The sequence below is a fragment of the Nerophis ophidion genome, linkage group LG20, assembly GCF_033978795.1.
Source record: "Nerophis ophidion isolate RoL-2023_Sa linkage group LG20, RoL_Noph_v1.0, whole genome shotgun sequence".
In the NCBI taxonomy this organism is placed as follows: Eukaryota; Metazoa; Chordata; class Actinopteri; order Syngnathiformes; family Syngnathidae; genus Nerophis; species Nerophis ophidion.
Window position 1 is genome coordinate 26,158,867 of NC_084630.1, and position 24,447 is coordinate 26,183,313.

Sequence of the window (24,447 nt, forward strand, 5' to 3'; positions counted from 1 at the left end):
CATCTAACACAATTTCCCAACTTATATGGAAACGAGGTTTGTAGATGTGTGTGTCCATGTTAAAGCAAACAGCAGGCTGTCTTCTTTTAATGGATTAATTACAATCTTTGCAAGCTGGGTAATGTTTGCTGTGGTCTGGAACAACATGACACTCAAACAACTATCTGAAATGCAGACAATATTACAGACAGATAATGTGTCATGAGACATGCAAATAAAACTTAAATACACGGAGGACATAAGTAAGGAATTTAAATGAGCTGAAATATACCTACAAACGAGGCATAATGATGCAATATGTTCATACAGTTAGCCTAAATAGCATGTGAGCATCAATTAGCTTGCAGTCATGGATTGACCAAATATGCCTGATAAGCACTCCAGCAAATCAATAAAATCGACAAAGCTCACCTTTGTGCATTCACGCACAGCATACAACGTTTGGTGGACAAAAAGAAGGAGTGGCATAAAACTTGTCTTTCTGTGGCAGCATCAGAGAAAGTTGTACATGTAAACAAACTATGATGAGTTGAGGATCGCTGAAATTAGTAGGACAAAACGCTGCTTGTCAAATACTCTCATCAGTGAAGCATGTTTGATATAAACTGTGGGATTTCCAACAATTAGGAAGGTTTGTGTCATGTTTGTCCTCCGCAGAAAACATATTAAAACAACCAAAAACAATTTTTCTTCATCTTTTTCCATTTTCACACATCTCTAGAAGAGGTCCAGGGAGCCACTAGGGCGCCGCTCTAGAGCCACGGGTTGCTGACCCCCGATCTAGTGGTGACCATGTTGACCTCAGTCAAGAGAGACCGAGGGTTCCAAAATCTGTCTGGGCGTCTTTGTGGAGATGGTATGCAAGTGTGGGTTTTCTCAAGCTACTCCAGCTTACTTTCTAAATTGTTAATGTGGATAGTTGTGTTCCCTGATTGGCTGTTGACCAGTCCATTGTCTACCTCCCGCCTCCCCCGAAGTCAGCGGTCAGGACCGGCCCGAGGTTTTGTGCAGCCGAAAGAAGATCTTGTTAGTGACCCCTTTTTTTTGGTCTTTAGACATGATGTATTTTTAATATCAGTATTAGGTTTAGAAAGACCTAACGTTGCCGGCCCTCAGATACTCGCTCAGTATGTTCACCTGCAAAAACTCAAGAAATTACTGACATCATTTGTTCGAAACTGGCTTTTTAAAAAACATGTAAAAATCACGGCCTGTCTCAATTGATAGTGCCAGCAACTTGAGCCCTAATACTCTCCCTTGTGGACAGGGGGGCACAGGTCTGGTGGCCATGGATGAAGGGCTGGCTGTCCAGAGTCGGGACCCGGGGTGGACCGCTCGCCTGTGCAACGGTTGGGGACATCTCTGTGCTGCTCGGGATGGTCTCCTGCTGGCCCCACTATGGACTGGATTCTCACTATTATGTTAGATCCACTATGGACTGGACTTTCACAACATTATGTTAGACCCACTTGACGTCCATTGCATCCGGTCTCCCCTAGAGGGGGCGGGGGTTTCCACATCTGCGGCCCTCTCCAAGTTTTCTTATAGTCATTCATATTGACATCCCACTGGGTTGTGAGTTTTTCCTGGCCCTTATGTGGGATCTGAACCGAGGATGTCGTTGTTGCTTGTGCAGGCCTTTTGAGACACTTGTGATTTAGGGCTATATAAATAAACATTGATTAATTAATTAATTGATTGAGGGTTCCAGGTTCGGTTCCTGCTGCTGTTGTGCCCTCGAGAAAGACAATTTATCAATGGTGTGCCGTCAGGACCAGCAAGGTCTTCTCTGCTGGCCTAACATAACCAGAAATCATGATCATAATCGAAGATACAATTATTTTTAAATTTACTCTTAATATCTCAAATCATTCATAATCTCTTCATGTCAAATTATGCTCCTTCCAGTTGTTATCCAATTAGAGTTCAGCTACCTTATTTTGGCATGCTGTACAAAATCTGCATGAAGCCTTCAGAACCAACAATGCAGGGGTCTGTGCCCTGTAAGTGAAGGGGGACATACAGTTGATAGACAGTTGGAATAGCCAATCACAAGTTGTTGTCAGTAAGGCATTCTAGCTGGTCCAAGGTTGAAGGTGACATTTATGTGTCCTGTGATTGGCTACTCACCCTGACCGGTAGCGGATGAATTTGAGAACACACAGAATTGTTAGAAAGTTGTGATAGCCAATCAGATCACAGATTGTTGACAGTAGCCTATCTAGTTAGCCTGATTCCAAAGTGAGTATCAGATCACAAGTTGCAACATAGTAGGAAGTGTTGGCCCACAAAGAAGGAGAACAAAATGTTGATTAAATGGCAGATATATATTGCAGTGTTTGTGTTAAAGCACTTTTTGTGTCTTTTTACGCGTTGAAATCAGAAAGGACGCACATTTCTAGAAGCCCGCACGTACCCGAGATGCGGATGTTTTATTTATTTATTTTTATACCGCCCGGCTTGCTTGTTTTTGTTTATTTTATCGAATATCTGTGTTTTTTTTTTGTGTACATTCACTGGGTCAAATTTCCGTACCTGTTTATTGCGTTTTTATTGGTGGTATATTTAGATTCGCCAATAGTTTTATGAATCACAAATACTGCCTCAGTTTGCACTCGGACCACCGGGGCTGTCAAAAGACAGACTTCATGGTAAACACCAACTTTTTTAACTTCATCCTGTGCCATGTCTCCAGTAAGATATATGTGAGATATAACATGATAATTCATACATACATCATTAGTTTTCCGACGGTTGCTAAAAAATGGGACCCCAAAAATTTATTGTGGCACCCCATTTTGAAAAATCCTAGCACCAAAACTGTATTTTGATGTTATGAGCTAGGTAACATAAGAGCTCCATTACCCAGCATGCCACATTACTGAAGGGCATGCGCAGTAGCCCCGTTTAGGTTGTTGAATGCAGCCATTCCGGCAGCTGGATGTTATTGACGAGCACACTGTGGAGTAAACTTTAAGAACTCAGCCAACACACCTCATCTGCATCTTTTATGATTAGACAAGATAACGATTAGACAAGACAACACATATTTGCAAGGCCATTTTCAAGAAGGATATTTAAAGAGAAACTACATCTTGGGAGACAAAATGCCCGCCAATCCAACTCGAACCAACCTGCACCACTTGCTTATACGGCACCCAATGTGTTCTACCAATTTTGAGTTCAAATATTTTATGTCTGTATTTTTTCATGTTTAATACATTTTTGCAATTTTAATTTTGACAGTACCACATAAGATATGTTTTATATCCTGATGCAGGTTTGTTGATTTTTAAATGCGCCAGAAAATAACCATTGTTGTACAATGTTAATGTGCTTCAATGTACAGTAGTGCATACATGTTTTCCTGTAAAGTATTCCTCCAGAAATTATCATGTGGTTACATCAATAATGGTATTTTGAGAGGTAAATATTGAAGTTGGACATCACTGAAGGCCTCGGTGGGAAAAAGTACGGCCCGCCACAGCAATTTACCCACCTGTGTGTGTCATCCACACTGGTTTAAATGTAGCTTAAAAATGACGATAATGGGTTTCAGTATGTTAAGCGCTTTGTGTCTCCGGAGAAAAGCGCTATATAAATAAACTTCACATCACATCGACACATCACTGCGGTAGTTGTGACCCCATGATGTGGAGACAGGAGATGACAAGCAGGTAAAAAAGTTGTCTTTAGGGCTCAAAAACACAAAGGAATCGTGCAGCGGGGAATCGAACGGGAAATTAGGAAAGCAATTGCAAATACATTAACAACAATCCAGAAGGCCATATTAGCAACCCGGAACAGGTGTGCCCAGATTGCAAATCAGGGACGGATGAAGGAGTGCATTTAGGCCATAGGAGTGGTGAAGCTCGACAGGATGTGAACTAGTGCTGAAAAGGAAATAATTACCTAAAATAAAGAAACACAAGACTATGTTAGACCTGTTAAAAACCTTAATTAGTTTTTTGCATGCAGCTTGTATTGTCTTCAAAATGTGGATGCTCTGATTGTCTAAAAATGTAGGATTATCATTAGAGGATAAAAAGTAACATGATTGACAATTATTCCAATTGTCATTGTCTACTGAAGGTTAAGCCTCTACTGTCTTCAAAAACCAGCAACACCTGTGTTTTCGAACTTTAATCAAGGTGCCTTGAACACATCACAGTTATGTGCTAAAAGATGCTAAAGTGGGACTTGAACATAACTTTGAGGCTGTCACAAATAGATTACTCATATGTTGACATTTCTATCCCAAATGTAGACACTGGGCGTGAATGTATGAATGTGAGTTTTGATGACGTCAGGTAAGTGTTTCGGGCCGGGTTCGTTGCTACCAGGAGGAATTAACCATTTAGCATTTTTTGCAAGGGGGCTGTACGTAGTGTGAAAATGAGATATTTTTAAGTGTTTGTTTTAATCCACTGGATCGGTTCGCAGCCGAGTGTGAAGCGGCCGGACTGAGAATCAGCTCTTTCAAATCCGAGTCCATGGTTCTCTCCCGGAAAATGGTGGAGTGCCATCTCCGGGTTGGGGAAGAGACCCTGCCCCAAGTGGAGGAGTTCAAGTACCTAGGAGTCTTGTTCACGAGTGGGGGAAGAGTGGATCGTGAGATCGACAGGCGGATCGGTGCGGCGTATTCAGTAATGCGGACGTTGTACCGATCCGTTGTGGTGAAGAAGGAGCTGAGCCGAAAGGCAAAGCTTTCAATTTACCGGTCGATCTACGTTCCCATCCTCACCTATGGTCATGAGCTTTGGGTCTTGACCAAAAGGATAAGATCATGGGTACTAGCGGCCGAAATTAGTTTCCTCCACCGGGTGGCGGGGCTCTCCCTTAGAGATAGGGTGAGAAGCTCTGCCATCTGGGAGGAACTCAAAGTAAAGTCGCTGCTCCTCCACATCGAGAGGAGCCAGATGAGGTAATTCGGGCGTCTGGTCAGGATGCCACCCGAACGCCTCCCGAGGGAGGTGTTTAGGGCACGTCCAACCGGTAGGAGCCCACGGGGAAGACCCAGGACACGTTGGGAAGGCTATGTCTCCTGGCTGGCATGGGAACACCTCGGGATCCCCCGGGAAGAGCTAGACGAAGTAGCTGGCGAGAGGGAAGTCTGGGTTTCCCTGCTTAGGCTGCTACCCCCGGAACCCGACCTCGGATAAGCGGAAGAAGATAGATGGATGGATGGATGTTTTAATCCATAGTCATGTTTAAAGCAGCCAATATTTTCCTATGTGGTGTATCTTCTCATGATCTCCATGCTTGTTTCTTATGATGTCCGCGAGTAAACTCTGTTTCTCCTTAAAGGCGCTATTGGGAGTATAATGTACTCCCTTTTTATGGAGGAGGCCTTATCGGTTTAGAAAAAAAAGGCCGTATTTCTTTCTGGGCAGGAGTGGCTGTTTTGGTGCTAAATAAGCGGATTATTTCCGTTTGATTTTTAGACCGCTTCTGGATGCTGCTATTGTCGCATTGTGAGGGCTGGTCTCCTAAATCTTTAGTAAATCTTGATAGTATTGCTATTCTGTGTTGGTGGTCCATCTTACTCAACATACCTGTATATGTCATCCGAAAGAATTTGGGATTGACCAGTGTGTTTTTTTCCCTGAGAGGAAGACTGGTAGTTTTACACATTCCTGATTCGAACAAGCTTATTATCGAACTTTAAAAGCATAATTTATTTTATCTGAACTTTTATGACGTCTCATAGTTTTTGGTGGTTTTAAATTAAGTAAAAAAAAATCTTCAAAGCTTTATAAAAACCATGATAATGTGGTCTCCTTGTGGTTGTGGCTTTAAACAACCACATAGTGTTTTTGCCAGGGGAAAAAAAAGCCACATACTTTACGTTAAAAAAAATACTGCAGACTAAGCTGCCAGTTTTTTTTTTACTGTCCATCCATTTTCAACCGCTTATTCCCTTTCGGGGTCGCGGGGGGCGCTGGCGCCTATCTCAGCTACAATCGGGCGGAAGGTAAAATGTCAAATTATTTTTAGTTTTTTTGTACAGGCTAACTCGGGGGTTGGCAACCCGCGGCTCTGAAGCCGCATGATTCAGTGATTAGAGACTATTTAGCGAGCGCCGTTTTGTCCTACTAATTTTGGCAGTCCTCAAACTCACCATAGTTTGTTTACATTTACAACTTTCTCAGACTTTCTCAGACGTTTTTTATGCCACTCCTTTTTTCCTCTCATTTTGTCCACCAACATTTTTATGCTGTGTGTGAATGTGCAAAGCTGAGCTTTGTTGATTTTTTTGACCTGTGTGGAGTGCTAATCAGGCATATTTGGTCACTGCATGACTGCAAGCTAATCAATGCTAACATGCTATTCAGGCTAGCTGCATGTACACATTGCATCATTATGCCTCACTTGTGGGTATATTTGAGCTCATTTAATTTCCTTTACTTATGTCCTCTGTGTATTTAAGTTTATATTTGCATGTCTCATGAGTCATGACACATTATCGGTATGTACCGGTAATATTAGCAGCATTTCAGATGGTTGTTTGTGTGCCATGTTGTTCCAGACCACAGCAAACGTTACCCTGTTTGCAAAGATTGTAATAAATCCATTAGAAGAAGACAGGCTGCCATTTCCTTCAACTTGGACACACACATCTATATCTTTGGCATTTCTAATCCAGTACTTTCCAGGAATTATCTCACTTTATTATAAGCCTCTATTGTACTAATGATTTTGAAAGTTGTAAAAATGTGTAGAATAAATATTACATTTCAACATTTCTGTCAACGAAGATTTGCGCCAGCCTGCGACAGAAAGTCATTTTGATAGTAGGCTATTATAGCTAATGTAGACACTTACATCATGTGTTGCCTTCATTATGTGAGGCTTTTAGTTTTTGGCGGATCTAGAAATATTTTTTATTTGTATTTTTGGTCCAATATGGCCCTTTCAACATTTTGGGTTGCCGAGCTCTGGACGGTCTGCACTAACGACCATATTCATATATGGCGGTGTGAGGCTAACTTCCTCTCTCCTGGTTCTGTTGCATGTTAAAAGTCGCTATTTAGTCCACATTGGCACATTTTCACTTCGGCCCTTTGACGCAAAATGTTTGGTCACCCCAGGTTTATGTGATGGGTTGGTCTGTGGGATAGGTTCCAGCTCACCCGTGACCCTTTGTGGACAAGCAGTGTAGAAGATGGATGGATATTATTTTCCTTCTTTGGAACTGTCTTTTTATGAAGTTGCCAAGGCGGACCATTGCATTTTCCTCTCTGTCCTACTTCTCTGATCACGACTACAAGCTTATTCTTTGGTGTTCTTCTTCTTCTCCTAGGCATCCTTCCATCAATATTAACACAACCCCTCCTTCTCCGGAGCTTTTCTGACCTTGTCTCCCAGACGTCTAACCTGGGCTGTTCCTTTGATGTTGCACATTGCTAATCTTGTCCATCCTCAGCCTTGCCACACAATAATCCAGGTATACCCAGCTCTGCCTCTTGTCTTTTTTGTCGGGGATACAATCTGTAGACCATACATTCACAAATGATTGGAGGATTCGGGAAGAAATGTGGACACTCTTGTGATTTGGATCACATCGGACTGTTTGCCCCGCAGGATTTGAGGACCAGTCATAGATCATTTAGAGTGAAAATTCAAATTGTATTTTCACTCGCATACAAAAAAATCTACTCTGCCCTCCTCTACCTTGTGGAAGGGGGGGCACAGGTCCGGTGGCCATGGATGAAGTGCTGGCTGTCCAGAGTCGGGACTCGTGCATCGGTTGGGGACATCTCTGCGCTGCTGACGCCGTCTCCGCTCGGGATGGTCTCCTGCTGGCCAAAATGGACTGGACTTTCACTATTTTGTTAGATCCACTATGGACTCGACTTTCACAATATTATGCTAGACCCAATCGATGTCCATTGCATCCGATCTCCCTTAGGGGGGGTGGGTCACCCACATCTGCGGTCCTGTTCAAGGTTTCTAATAGTCATTCTCATTGACATCCCACTGGGTTGTGAGTTTTTCCTTACCCTCACGTGGGACCTGAACCAAGGTTGTCGTTGTGGCTTGTGCAGTCTTTTGAGACACTTTTGATTTAGGGCTATATAAATAAACATTGATTGATTGATTGATTGATTGATTGATTGATTGCTTTAAATTTGGATTGTTTCCCTGGCTTCGGGACGCTCCCGTCAGACAGTGCGGCAAAGACACAACAAACTCCCTTCTCGTCTCTCATGGACACACACCTGTTGTTGTTGACTTTGGACTGACTGGCAAGAACACCAAGGCCGCGGAAGAGAGACATGCGGCAGGCTTACACACACACACACACACACACACACACACACACACACACACACACACACACACACCTACAAACTCCACCCCCCATCCAACGCCTTTGACGTGAATCCTTTAGGGGGGGATGGACAGCTGGGCAGCGCCTGAATAACTGCAGCCTCCCACCGTAGCCCCCACTCCCTCCCCTCCGTTGCAAGTCTCGAGTTGTATGTTGTAATATGTATATATGCTTTACTGTGGAGTTTTTTCCCCCCACTCGTCAAGATTGTATTCTTTTAGTCATCCTCACCCAGCGTTGACCTTTTTCCCATCTTTTACGAGGCGCCTTGTGGCGACCCATCAGCTTTCCTGTTCCGTAACTCGGTACACTGTTGTTGTGTATAATAGACAGTATTTATGTTATTCACATGTGAATAATGCTGTATAATAGACTGTATTTATATTATTCACATGTGAATAATGCTGTATTATGGACTGTTTTTGTTATTCACATGCAAATAATGCTGTATAATAGACTGTATTTATGTTATTCACACATGAATAATGCTGTATAATAGACTGTATTTATGTTATTCCCATGTGAATAATGCTGTATAATAGACTGTATTTATATTATTTCCATGTGAATAATGCTGTATAATACTGTTTTATGTTATTCACATGTGAATAAGGCTGTATAATAGACTGTATTTATATTATTTCCATGTGAATAATGCTGCATAATAGACTGTATTTATGTTATCCACACATGAATAATGCTGTATAATAGACTGTATTTATGTTATTCACATGTGAATAATGCTGTATAATAGACTGTATTTATGTTATTCACATGTGAATAAATCTGTATAATAGACTGTATTTATGTTATTCACATGTGAATAATGCTGTTCACTGCCGAACATGCTAATCCGCTCGCAAAACCAGCAATGTCATGACGTGACGACAGCGCCGTCATGCCCGGGAATCGGTACTTTTCAAACAGAGTATAGTACCGTTTTTGATTCATCAGTACCGCGATACTTTACCATTACGGTTGTACAGTACGATCCTTAAACATATTTCGTTGGTACTAAACGCAAGCATTGAACTCATGCCTAAGATGATGTCGTAAGCACCTTTATTGCATGAATAAAATAATAAGTGTCAGTTAAAATGTGTCAGCTCGCTTATCAGCTTTAGAAAATTACCAGTAATATGGCAATGAAAATCAATGTCACATTTTTGGAAAGCAGTGTATTAGAGATATTTATGGAATTTTTTAATACAGTTAAATGCTTTCTTGCACAGATCTGTAATAGAGTGGCAACAATTGCTCAGGAAAGTAATTGACAAAATAAAAGGAAAGCAAACTAATGTGATCTAAATTTGACTTAATTTTCGAGTCACTTGGAACCAACTTTTTTTGTTTACTTGCAATATTTTTTAAAAAAGATGCAAAAACAATTTCCTCGGTTTGTCAGGATTTTCCAATGGTTACTTTAGGCGCTGGATATGGCAACAGTTCGGCATGTGTTGGCATCACATGGAAGACCCCATTAGTGAAATGGAGGAGCAGTTGTCTTAATGGTTGGTGTCCTACACCGAGCCATCTGACAGCTGCAGTTTTTAAAAAATGGCATCGAGGGTGGGCACCTAAAATGTCCCCCCGCGGTGGGCTTCATCCAGACAATTACGATAAAGTACGGTGAGAGCACTTCACTTCCCATACTTGGTTTTATAACTTTGCCGATGAAGTCTGATTGCGCCGGCTAATTTGTCTGGCAAATTAGCTTTAGCATGTCTCGCAGCGTGATTCGACAATTACAACAATTGGAGGCAAATTGTTTTTTGCATTTGGGCGTCTGGCGCCATGATGAATAGCTAGTCTCAAAATGGGTTAGCGCCATTTAGCCATCAAATTAAATGGTTTTTAATCAGTTGGTGTTTTTAATAGTGGCTATGTGCAGCATCAGTTGTGCTCAACACCGACCAGGAAAGGAAACAAATATGGTAGCCTTGTAATTGAAATTGCTGTGATACCTCAGTTAAATCCTGTTATTATGATGGTTTATTTTTGTTTGCACTCTCGCTCAGCTTGATCATGTTTATTTATTTATTTATTTATTTATTTGCTAGCGGGACCTTAAAATTGGTCGGTGGTTGTTTTATGAGCATATATTTGTCAGGGAAGTTGTTGAAGAGTTTGTGTTTGCAAGTGTACATCAAATTACTAATCTTCATTCATTTAAAAATATATATATACATGCTGGAAGGGCCAAAAGTTTGTTTGCAAATTTTAAAGACGCACAAATAAACTATGGATTAAAAGTGACGGACACACAACATGAGAGGAATGAGTCTATTTCACTATGCTGTGGGATGCCCCAGAGATCTGTTCTGGGTCCGGTTCGTTTTACTTTATACGTTGGAACATAATCATGAAGGTATCTCCGAGTAAGTAAGTACATTTCATGGGAACACTTTAGTATGGGGAACACATGTTCACCACTAATTAGATGCTAATTAACATGCAAATTAGTAACATATTGGCTCTAAAGTAGTCATTATTAGGTAATTATTAATGCCGTATTCTTCATGGCCTGAATATACAACCAGTAAGCCATTAACTAAGAGTTTTCCCTCAATAAACTCAGAATTATCTATACTGTCAGGCTTTCCCCTGACAGTTTGTCTATGTTTTAGTTTTTTCTTCTGCATTTGTCTGTTTCCTCTGTGTTTAATATCTCCTGTCCTTAGTTACTGTCTAGTGCTCTTATTTTGGTTCAGCTTCCTGTTTGTCTCCCTGTGTCCTGTTTTCACTCAGCTGCGGCTAATTGGCATCTGGTCACACCTGATGTCAATCGGCCAGCTCCTATTTTACCTGCTTTGTTCATCCAGTCAGTGCTGGATCATTGTATTGTTGTTGCCTCATGTCACTCTTGTGTCTTTGCTACCTGTCGTGTCTGGCCTCATTTCAGCTATTACCTGTCGTGCTACATCTTGTCCTGGTCGTCGTAGCGGTAAGCTGTTTTTGTTAGCCATTAGCTATTACCAGTTTTTCTGTTTGTTATCCTCTAGCTTCCATGCTAAAGTTCCTTTTTGTTTTTCTAGCTCCCAGTGCTAGCTCTCTTAGTCTGTTATTCCGCCCACGTGCGTCCTTTTTGTTTGTTATTGTGTAGTTTTAATTAAATCAGGTGTTCATATACCATGCCTTTCTCCTTCTCTGCATCTCGGGGTTCGTCATCACCAACCACCTGTGACATATACTCTCTATTTTATGCTGCAGCTGTTACATATACTGTAATATTGTACATGGTAATAATTGTATATTGTATATATGCTATTAACATATAATATAATGTGATATACCAGTATATATCATGTACTGTAGGTATATTATGTAAATATTACATATATGGTCTATTTTATGATGCTACTACGGTAAAATTTTAGTTTATTTTATACCTGCATTGTCCTTTCCATCATTTGTAACTGAGCTACTGTGTGGAACAATTTCCCTTGTGGGTCATTAAAGTGTGTCTAAGTCTAGGTCTAATTATTGCTTATTAGTAAGACTAACCCTAACACTAACTCTTATATTTTTCCCTAGTGTCCAAATAACTCTAAATTTACGTTAAAAGTACCAATGATTGTCACACATTAGGTGCATTTGACCCTTGATCACCCCCTGGGAGGTGAGGGGAGCAGTGGGCAGCAGCGGTGGCCGCGCCTGGTAATCATTTTTAGTGATTTAACACCCAATTCCAACCTTTGATGTTGAGTGCCAAGCAGGGAGGAAATGGGTCCCATGTTTATAGTCTTTGGTATGTCTAAATCAAACAAAATAAAAAAATCACTATTAAATGGTGATAACTCGGTTTTTGTAAAAACAAAGTTTTACCAATGATTGAACCGTATAAAAATTATAAAAAATACCGCAAATTTATTCTTTTGTATGACTCGGCCAGGGTTTGAACTCACAACCTACCAATCTCAGGACAGACACTTTAACCACTAGACCACAGAGTAGGTCCACTAAGACTTTGTAGCTTTGGTAAGCAACTAATTAATGGTGAATATGTCCTCCATACTAACGTGTCACCAATTTTATTTTTAAAGCGCTTTTCACAGATAAAATTGGTGTACAAAACATAGGTGACGTAAAACAACATTTCAATTAAAACATCGGGGGCAACTTTATTAAAATTGATAGTTAAAAGGTGCATTACTTTACTAAAAAGAGACGTTTTCAAATGTTTCTTAAAAGTGTCAACACAGTCAAGATCACGGAGGGAATGGTGCAAATTGTTCCAGAGTTTGGGAGCTATTGTCATTCATGTCTGTGATCATGTTTTGGTTTAAGTCATGTTCTGTTTGGTTTTTGGACACTCAGTTCCTGCTGTTTCACTCTCTTGTTTTGTCACCATAGCAACCATTAGTTTCACCTGTTTAACATTTGGAGTCCCTCACCTGTTTTCACTAATCATGTCACTATTATTTGAACCGAAAGTTGCCAGGAAATCAGCCTGGCGACTTTACCTCTGATACTCACGCCTGTTCATAGTTATCCTTCTTGCCATGCCACGTAAGTTTTGTTTTTTCATGTCACAGTTATCGAATTTTGCTCCATGTTCATAGTTTCTGCCTTTGTGCAAGTTTTTGTTTCATTAGCCAAGTTTTTTGTACTTCCGCCTTGTGCGCGCCTTTTGTTCCTTTTTTTATGGTAATTAATAAATATGTCCTTACCTTCACACCTTGCCCGCTCCAACTTTCCTTTGCATTCCTGAAAAACAAACCCCAAAGTCCACGCTTTGACAGCTAGAGCCTGGAATGCCACGTCTCCACGGGTTTTCCATCCATCCATCCATCATCTTCCGCTTATCCGAGGTCGGGTCGCGGGGGCAACAGCCTAAGCAGGGAAACCCAAACTTCCCTCTCCCCAGCCACTTCGTCTAGCTCTTCCCGGGGGATCCCGAGGCGTTCCCAGGCCAGCCGGGAGACATAGTCTTCCCAACGTGTCCTGGGTCTTCCCCGTGGCCTCCTACCGGTTGGACGTGCCCTAAACACCTCTCTAGGGAGGCGTTCGGGTGACATCCTGACCAGATGCCCGAACCACCTCATCTGGCTCCTCTCGATGTGGAGGAGCAGCGGCTTTACTTTGAGTTCCTCCCGGATGGCAGAGCTTCTCACCCTATATCTAAGGGAGAGCCCCGCCACACGGCGGAGGAAACTCATTTCGGCCGCTTGTACCCGTGATCTTATCCTTTCGGTCATGACCCAAAGCTCATGACCATAGGTGAGGATGGGAACGTAGATCGACCGGTAAATTGAGAGCTTTGCCTTCCGGCTCAGCTCCTTCTTCACCACAACGGATCGGTACAACGTCCGCATTACTGAAGACGCCGCACCGATCCGCCTGTCGATCTCACGATCCACTCTTCCCTCACTCGTGAACAAGACTCCTAGGTACTTGAACTCCTCCACTTGGGGCAGGGTCTCCTCCCCAACCCGGAGATGGCACTCCACCCTTTTCCGGGCGAGAACCATGGACTCGGACTTGGAGGTGCTGATTCTCATTCCGGTCGCTTCACACTCGGCTGCGAACCGATCCAGCGAGAGCTGAAGATCACGGTCAGATGAAGCCATCAGGACCACATCATCTGCAAAAAGCAGAGACCTAATCCTGCGGTTACCAAACCGGAACCCCTCAACGCCTTGACTGCGCCTAGAAATTCTGTCCATAAAAGTTATGAACAGAATCGGTGACAAAGGACAGCCTTGGCGGAGTCCAACCCTCACTGGAAATGTGTTCGACTTACTGCCGGCAATGCGAACCAAGCTCTGGCACTGATCGTACAGGGAACAGACCGCCACAATAAGACAGTCCGATACCCCATACTCTCTGAGCACTCCCCACAGGACTTCCCGAGGGACACGGTCGAATGCCTTCTCCAAGTCCACAAAGCACATGTAGACTGGTTGGGCAAACTCCCATGCACCCTCAAGAACCCTGCCGAGAGTATAGAGCTGGTCCACAGTTCCACGACCAGGACGAAAACCACACTGTTCCTCCTGAATCCGAGGTTCGACTATCCGACGTAGCCTCCTCTCCAGTACACCTGAATAAACCTTACCGGGAAGGCTGAGGAGTGTGATCCCACGATAGTTGGAACACACCCTCCGGTCCCCCTTCTTAAAGAGAGGAACCACCACCCCGGTCTGCCAATCCAGAGGTACCGCCCTCGATGTCCACGCGATGCTGCAAAGTCTTGTCAACCAAGACAGCCCCACAGCATCCAGAGCCTTAAGGAACTCCGGGCGGATCTCGTCCACCCCTGGGGCCTTGCCACCGAGGAGCTTTTTAACTACCTCAGCGACCTCAGCCCCAGAAATAGGAGAGTCCACCACAGATTCCCAAGGCACTGCTTCCTCATAGGAAGACATGTTGGTGGGATTGAGGAGGTCTTCGAAGTATTCCTTCCACCTATCCACAACATCCGCAGTCGAGGTCAGCAGAACACCATCCGCACCATACACGGTGTTGATAGTGCGCTGCTTCCCCTTCCTGAGGCGGCGGACGGTGGTCCAGAATCGCTTCGAAGCCGTCCGGAAGTCGTTTTCCATGGCTTCCCCGAACTCTTCCCATGTCCGAGTTTTTGCCTCCGCGACCGCTGAAGCTGCACACCGCTTGGCCTGTCGGTACCTGTCCACTGCCTCCGGAGTCCTATGAGTCCACGGGTTTTAAAATGAGTTATTGGGATCTTTAGAAGACCTGGAAACCAAAGGCTGTGCCCTATAACAGTTTTTGTAGATAACTTCTCCTGAACAGTACAACTGTAGTGTTTTTATTTGATACTTTTATTAACAATAAATATGGATTGGCCACCAGTTTCCTTCAGCTAAACGCTGACAAATCTGAAATTGGTTGTTGCTAACGAAAAATTCATCCTGGAGGTGACTAAAAGTAGCCTCACTTAGGGCCTGTCTACATTAAGACGGATAACTCCTTAAAGGGGAACATTATCACAATTTCAAAAGGGTTAAAAACAATAAAAAGCAGTTCCCAGTGGCTTGTTGTATTTTTTGAAGTTTTTTTCAAAATTTTACCGGTCCCGGAATATCCCTAAATAAAGCTTTAAAGTGCCTTATTTTCGCTATCTTCAAAACGACTATCCATTTCTCTGTTATGTCATACAGTGCTGCCAATACAAACAACATGGCGGTTACCACAGCAAGATATAGCGACATTAGCTCGGACTCAGACTTGGATTTCAGCGGCTTAAGCGATTCAACAGATTACGCATGTATTGAAACAGATGGTCGGAGTATGGAGGCAGATAGCAAAAATGAAATTGAAAAAGAAATTGAAGCTATTGAGCGAATAGCTATTGACGCTATTCGGCCATAGCATGGGTGTACCTAATGAAGTGGCCCATAGCATGGCAGCCTTATTAGCATCGCCGGTAAAATGTGCGGACCAAACCATCAGGACTTTCGCATCTTGTGACACTGCAGCAACTTAAATCCGTCGATTGGTAAGTGTTTATTTCGCATTAAATGTGGGTATCTAGTTTCAAATGTACATACAGCTAGCGTAAATAGCATGTTAGCATCGATTAGCGTAGCATGTTAGCATCGATTAGCTGGCAGTCATGCCATGACCAAATATGTTTGATTAGCACATAAGTCAACAACATCAACAAAACTCACCTTTGTGATTTCGTTGACTTAATTGTTGCAAATGCATCTGCAGGTTATCCATACATCTCTGTGCCATGTCTGCCTTAGCATTGCCGGTCAAATGTGCAGACACTTTGGTACATTCAATGGGGGTCTGGCAGCAGATTTCTTGCCAGTGGTGCAACTTGAATCCCTCCCTGTTAGTGTTGTTACACCCTCCGACAACACACCGACGAGGCATGATGTCTCCAAGGTTCCAAAAAATAGTCGAAAAAACGGAAAATAACAGAGCTGAGACCCGGTGTTTGTAATGTGAAAATGAATATGGCGGGTGTGTTACCTCGGTGACGTCCCGTTCTGACGTCATCGCTAAAAGACCGATAAACAGAAAAGCGTTTAATTTGCCAAAATTCACCCATATAGAGTTCGGAAATTGGTTAAAAAATTACATGGTCTTTTTTCTGCAACATCAAGGTATATATTGACGCTTGCATAGGTTTGGTGATAATGTTCCCCTTTAAACAAATAATTACTTTACGCCACACTATACTTTTGTTTAACGTTCCCCTCCTTGGATAATTTTTTACACGGGTAAGTGCTCAGTGTGTTTCTTAAATCTCCGGCTCATAGCTTTGTATGGAATCATCGATTGTTTACAAACTGAGTTTGGGTAGGAAGTGACGGCAGAAAGACCGCGTTCCACACGGGAAGTGATGTCACCACAGCCAGCTTCATAACAAGCGGTTTAGTAACTTGGAGCTCACCACTAGAAATTGGCTTCACGGTGGGAGAGGGGTTAGTGCGTCTGCCTCACAATACGAAGGTCCTGCAGTCTTGGGTTCAAATCCAGGCTCTGGATCTTTCTGTGTGGAGTTTGCATGTTCTCCCCGTGAATGCGTGGGTTCCCTCCGGGTACTCCGGCTTCCTCCCACTTCCAAAGACATGCACCTGGGGATAGGTTGATTGGCAACACTAAAAATGGTCCCTAGTGTGTGAATGTGAGTGTGAATGTTGTCTGTCTATCTGTGTTGGCCCTGCGATGAGATGGCGACTTGTCCAGGGTGTACCCTGCCTTCCGCCCGATTGTAGCTGAGATAGGCGCCAGCGCCCCCCGCGACCCCAAAAGGGAATAAGCGGTAGAAAATGGATGGATTATGAAATGCGCGTTTGCATCTATGTGGGATACAACACTCCTCAGACCGCAAGAGAACTTTCGAATGTCCAGGTCAGCTGTGATTCTACTCACCAAAAAACATTGTACATTTGTCGAAGGAGAGACAACGAGAATGCGGGCTCCCGTGGGTGTGATAAAAAAGGTAGCGTGTTCTTTGTATTACCTGACCGTTGAGAGAAGACTACGGAAAACAACGAATGGTTTTGGACTGGCAAAGTTATTGTCCGCCATGTATGTCGCAGACTCAACGTCTAGGTCCAGAGTATATAAACTCACCAAAAACAAATGGACAATGAAGGTGAAAGAGTGAGGAGTGTCCTGACCAGATATCTAGATCCCTAGATTGATTGATGTAAAATGTTCTTTATCACAGTGGTTCTCACCTTTTTTTTAATTCAAGTACCCCCTAATCAGAGCAAAGCATTTTGGTTAAAAAAAAAGAGATAACGAAATGAAATATAGCACTATGTCATCAGTCTCTGATTTATTAAATTGTATAGCAGTGCAAAATATTGCTCATTTGAAGTAGTCTTTCTTGAACTATTTGGAAAAAAAGATATAAAGATAACTAAAAACTTGTTGAAAAATAAACAAGTGAATGAATACATTTTTCTACACATAGAAGTAATCATCAACTTAAGTGCCCTATTTGGGGATTGTAATAGAGATCCATCTGTATTCATGAACTTAATTCTAAACATTTCCTCACAAAAAAATAAATCTTTAACATCAATATTTATGGAACATGTCCACAAAAAAACTAGCTGTCAACACTGAATATTGCATTGTTGCATTTCTTTTCACAGTTTATGAACTTACATTCATATTTTGTTGATGTATTATTCAATGAATACATTAATAAAGCATTTTTCAATTGTTGCTATTTTTAGAACATTTTTAAAAAATCTCAATTACCCCTTGGCATACCTTCAAGTACCCCCAGGGGTACCCGTACCCCCATTTGAGAACCACTGCTTTATCACATTGTTTACTTTCACTTGTCCATTCAATATATTATTAATGTATGACGGCTCAGGTGTGATTCACTACAACAGGGCCCCACAACACACTGGATTTCAGTTAATTGAGATACCACAACACTGGATGTTGTTCAGATAAGTTAAATTTAATTTAAGAACTTGCACACAAAGCAACACTGGAGGGGACTATGACACGCGTATTTTCCACCCATGCATACTAGGTCGCGTTGTGTAGAAGGGGCCTTAGTCCAAATGTGTATGGGGGTTAATTTTCACAGTCAATGGCCTTCAAAAAACATGCCTGTATTGCTCAACTAATTTGGCAACTTTTATCTGTGAAATGTTGCATCAATAGGAATGGTGGTCTCTCACTCTGAGTTACAAAAGGTAAACCCTGTTTTTGTTTCCTTGTGACTACATTATTGAATTGCCATGTTTCCATGGCAAAGTGAAACATCAGTGGAATGCCTGCAGTTGGTATAGGACACTGTTGCGAGGCTGTAGACGGGGTCCAGTACGTTCTGCCAGAGTATTCCAATTCAAGCTTCCTAACACTGGTATGACCTAAGAAATCCAGTTAACAATTCTGAATATTTCCAAGGCCATGAATTGGCAAGCACTTGCATATATTCTATATTTTGTAGAACATACTTTGTATTTATTTGGGGGCAGCACAGTGGAAGAGGGGCTAGTGTGTCTGCCTAACAATACGAAGGTCCTGGGTTCGATCCAGCGATCAGGATCTTTCTGTGTGGAGTTTGCATGTTCTGCCCGTGACTGCGTGGGTTCCCTCCGGGTACTCCGGCTTCCTCCCACCTCCAAAGACATGCACCTGGGGATAGGTTGATTGGCAACACTAAACTGGCCCTAGTGTGTGAATGTTGTCTGTCTATCTGTGTTGGCCCTGCGATGAGGTGGCGACTTGTCCAGGGTGTACCTCGCCCTCAGCCCAAATGCAGCTGAGATAGGCTCCAGCACCCCCCGACCCCGTAAGGGACAAGCGGTAGAAAATGGATGGATACTCTATATTTTGTAGAACTGACAGTCTCTGAGGTTGTCTGATGTACTTGTACTGTAAGTCCCAAAGGCTAAGGGCAACCTGGCCGTTGAGTCTGTGCCTCCGAGATGATGGAATGCTTTACCCATTTGCCCGAAAACTGCAACATCCATCTTTTTCTTTCTTTATTTGCTAAAAAAAATTTTCTTAAGGGACATGTTACAGTTTTGATTTTCCACATGTTTTGCCCTCCAACTGCATTTATTTTATGTTAAAATTGTGTTACCTGGTGTTGTTATACATTTTTTGTATCTTACTTTTCTTGTTAATTTGAAGATAGGATGCTTTGAGTGACTCATGTATGACATAAAATCAATACATAACATACAATCTTACTTACCCTATTCTCCGGACCATAGGTTTCACCGGATGGTAAGGCTCACTGCCTATGAATGGTCTGTATTTGTTCTTGTTTCATATGAGTTTCATATGATTCATTAAAGGAGTCATATTGATTTTTTTTTTTTCTAAATGTAAAACACTTCCTTGTGGTCTACATAACGTGTAATGGTGGTTCTTTGGTCAAAATGTTGCATAGATGATGTTTTACAGATCATCTTCAAACCGCTTTCAGACAGTCTCTTCAGGATGCGCTGTTTTGTGGGCGGTCTTATCTACGTGGCTCACCTTCGACAGCGTCTTCTCCCCGTCATCTTCGTTTTAGCGGTGTAGCGTGCAAGGACGTGAGTGAAAGAAGTGTCAAAAGATGGAGCTAACTGATTTTACTTCAATCAATAATGAAGTAGCATCTCCCCATTCATGACTCACTAGTGCAAAAACAACGCCAAAAATGTGTCCTGTGAAAAACCGTCCGACTAGAACGCTCTAATAACTAAAGTTCCTTGGGTGAATAATATAAACTCACTACACAGGTATGTTTTAGCGTTTTCACGGCGAGTTTACTGACAGATATAAGTAAGAACTTTACATTATTTTATATTAAAAAAAATGGCAATGGCGGAGGATGGATGTCACCTAACAAGAAGATAGAGAAAAACAAGAAGCTTTTGGACAACGGACTACAAAGGCACAAGCGCGCACATTTTCAGAAATTATCCATCCATTCATCCATTTCTACCGCTTATTCCCTTTGGGGTCGCGGGGGCACTGGTGCCTATCTCAGCTCCAATCGGGCGGAAGGCGGTGTACACCCTGGACAAGTCACTACTTCATTGCAGGGCCTTCAGAAATTATTGTAATCCAAAATACAGATCAGCAGCTACAAGAATGTAATAAAAGTTGCTTTTGCATAATATTGCGAAACAAAACGCCAGATAATAAGTCTTACCTTATACACACACCATAATAATACTCATATGTTGAAACACAGTACAAGCCATCAAGCGGTGCGGCTTCATAGCTTACGAAAGTTGTACTAAAACATTTGGACAGATTTTGGAGCGCCATGTGTAATGTTCTATATTTTCAATGGAACATATACAAATGTTTTGTTGTTTACTTGTATCGCTTATGTGTGACTGCCATCGTATTGCAGTCTACACGTATCTCTTATGTGTGACTGCCATCATATTGCAGTCTAAACATATCTATTGTATGTGACTGCATCTCCTGGTCACACTTATCATTTCACCATGTACCAAAAAAATAGCTTTGAGGTCAGTAAGCACAACCAAAACTATTCCGCACATTCGGTGCACCGGTTTATAAGGCACACTGTTGAGCTTTGGGAAAATGAAAGGATTTTAAGTCCGCCTTATAGTCCAAAAATACGGTTGTTGTTGGCTTTAAGCGGCTTCAAGTCTCTGAGTTTCTTTTATGTCTTTGTAATCAAGATGATGCCATCTTTAGTACTCATCCAGTTCTTTGACGTTTTTACTTGATATCCCCCGCGACCCCAAAAAAGGGAATAAGCGGTAGGAAATGGATGGATGGATGGATTTGACAGTTGGCGCTCCAAGTGCCCTGAATTTCCCCCTGCTTCCTAAACTCCTGTACCTTATTGGCGATGCCAGTGTTGCGTTTTATCAGATGCTCTTTGATGTAGACGTTTGTTCCCTTCAGTTTGACTCAAAGTCACTGCTGTTTTGATGATGATGATGACAGGTGTGGTGTTTAATCCTGCTAAACATTGGAATGCAGGTTTGGATGTTGTTGACAATCACATTCATCCCTTTTGATTGCAGAAAGTTGGCCACCTTTTGCACCGTTGAAGCATCTTGTCCTCCATTATTAGCTGCTCTTCCATTAAGCATATTTGTTAGCTGAAGGCCAGTCATAATCACATTGTGCATTCTGAATCTGACACATCATTTGCGATATGATGTGATCATCCTCATCATTTTACTTCATTAAAACCTTCACTTTCTCCTCTAGTCCAATCACTTTTCCTCAAGTACATCCATTTGTTTGTGGAGTGTTGCAGTATCATCACAAAGTGTAGCAGTTTCCTTCTTCAGTTCCTTAATATTCAAAGGGCAACTGCACTTCTAATAACAAGCATGACGTGCTGCATGTATCATGATAAATATTATAGTGACTTACTCGGTGGATGGTTGTGCATTTTGTCCAGCTGGCCTGGGAATTTTTTTTCCCCTGTTGATTTTGGGTAAGCACACCATTTATGTTGGCATAGCTTGGCTCCAAGTTCCACATATACTGCGTTGAGTCACATTTACCTATACTCTCGGCGTCCATATGCTCCAACGTTTCACCCTTCGTCCCTTTATCCTCCATATTTTCAGCTTCAAAAAAATTATGTTTTCTTGCCAAGTCCGCCATGATTAGAACTCACATGCATTTGTTTACGAAAGTAAGAACACGCATTTGTTGCCAGAAAAACGAAGTGCGCTGCTATGGAAACAGAATAATAATGTGATACTACACATATCTGTTTTGACTGAAAAAATATGAACAATCAAATGACAGTATTTGTAAACTATTAGCCCGTGTTTCATGTTTTGTTTGAACACAGCAAGCTCGACAAAGTATGTACAGTAGTTATAAAATAACAAGCATGACGTGCTCTATGTATCATAATAAATATCATGGTGACTTTCTCGATGGACAGTTGTGCATTTGTTCCAGCTGGCCTGGGAAGTTTTTTTTTTTCCTGTTGATTTTGGGTAAGCACACTATTTATGTTAGCATAGCTTGGCTCCAAGTTCTAGATTTACTGCGTTGAGTCACATTGACCTCACACTCTCTGGGTCCGACTGCTCCAACGTTTCACCCTTCCTTCGTGCCCGCCTCTATTAGCAGCAGTTCATCCTCCATATATTCAGCTTCAAAAAAATTATGTTTTCTTGCCATGTCCGCCATGAGTAGAACTCACACGCATTTGTTTACGAAAGTAAGAACACACATTTGTTGCCATAAGAAGTAAGTGTGCTGCTATGGAAACGGAACAACAATGTGATAGTACACAAATCTGTTTTGACTGAAAAAATATGAACAATCAAATTACAGTATTTGTAAAGTATTAGCCCTCGTTTCATGTTTTGTTTGAACACAGCGAGCTCGACAAAGTATGCGCTGTAGTTAAAATAACAAGCATGACGTGCTGCATGTGTCATGATAAATATTATAGTGACTTTCTCGGTGGATAGTTATGCATTTGATCCAGCTGGCCTGGGATTTTTTTTTTTTCCTGTTGATTTTGGGTAAGCACACCATTTATGTTGGCATAGCTTGGCTCCAAGAATGGTCTATTTTCGATCTTTTTTCATGTATATGGCGTACCGGATGATAGGCCACTTTAAAGGAGTCTTATTATTATAATTGTTTTCTAAATGTAAAACACTTCTTTGTGGTTTCCATAACATGTAAAGGTGGTTCTTTGGTCAAAATGATGCATAGATTATGTTTTACAAGTCATCTTTAAGCCGCTTTCTGACAGTCTCTTCCGGATGCGCCGTTTTTGTGGGCGGTCTTATTTATATGGCTCACCTTCGGCAGCGTCTTCTCCCTGTCATCTTTGTTGTAGCGGTATAGCGTGCAAGGACAAGAGTGGAAGAAGTGTCAAAAGAGGGAGCTAACTGTTTTAATGACCTTAAGACTTCACTTCAATCAATAACGGAGCAGCATCTCCTCATCTGGAAACAACAACACCAGAAATGCGATCCGGGAAAAAACGTCCGACCGGAACTCTGAATGGTAAATGGTTGTACTTGTATAGCGCTTTTCTACCCCTTTTTAAGGAGCCCAAAGCGCTTTGACAGTATTTTCACATTCACCCATTCACACACCGATGGCGGGAGCTGCCATGCAAGGCGCTATCCAGGACCCATCAGGAGCAAGGGTGAAGTGTCTTGCTCAAGGACACAACGGACATGACTAGGATGGTAGAAGGTGGGGATTGAACCAGTAACCCTCAGATTGCTGGCACAGCCACTCTACCAACTTCGCCACGCCGTCCCCAGACCGGAACTCAAATGACCAAAGCTCCTTGGGTGAATAATATAAACTCACTACACCGGTATGTTTTAGCGCTTTCATGGCGAGTTTATTGACAGATACAAGTAAGAACTTTACACTACTTTATATTAGAAATGGCAACAGCGGAGGATGAATGTCCCATAACAACAAGATAGAGAGAAAAAAGAAGCTTATTGATTATGTTGTCGACATGGCCTACAAACGCAGAGGCGCGCAATTTTTAGGATTTATGCAAATCCCAAATACAAATCAGCAGGTACCAGAAGGTAAGACAAGTTCCTTTTGCATAATATTGTGAAAAAAAATGTCTTACCTTCTACACACATCATAATGATACTCGTGTATTGAAGCACAGTAGAATCCATCAGGAGGTGTGGCTTCCTAGCTTACTAAAGTTGTACTCAAATATTTTGAACGATTTTTGAGCGACGTGTATTATAATGTTCCATATTTTCAATGGACCATATAAAATGTTGGTGTTGTTTTCTTTGATCATATTGCAGTCTACATGTATGTATTATGTTTCACTGCCATCTACTGGTCACCTTTATCATTACACCATGTACCAAATAAAATTGCTTCAAGGTCGGTCAGCAAAAACAGAATTATTCCGTACATTAGGCGCACCGGCATTTTGCAAGGGTTTTCTATCATCTTTAGAATCCTAAAAAAAATCAGTTTGTTCTTGTCGCTCATAATGATTATTAACATGAGGCAATATTCCATTAAAAAGTTCAGCTCCCCTTTAAGTGTTTAATGTTAAATGACACTGTATCATTCCTAGCGTCCATGTTGTGCAACATCCTCATTACTTCTTGGAGGCTACCTGATTCTGGACTCTCTTCCACAGGCTCCTCCACTGTATGTAGCTGCAGTAGAAGCCTTTATTCTTCCCATGTTGT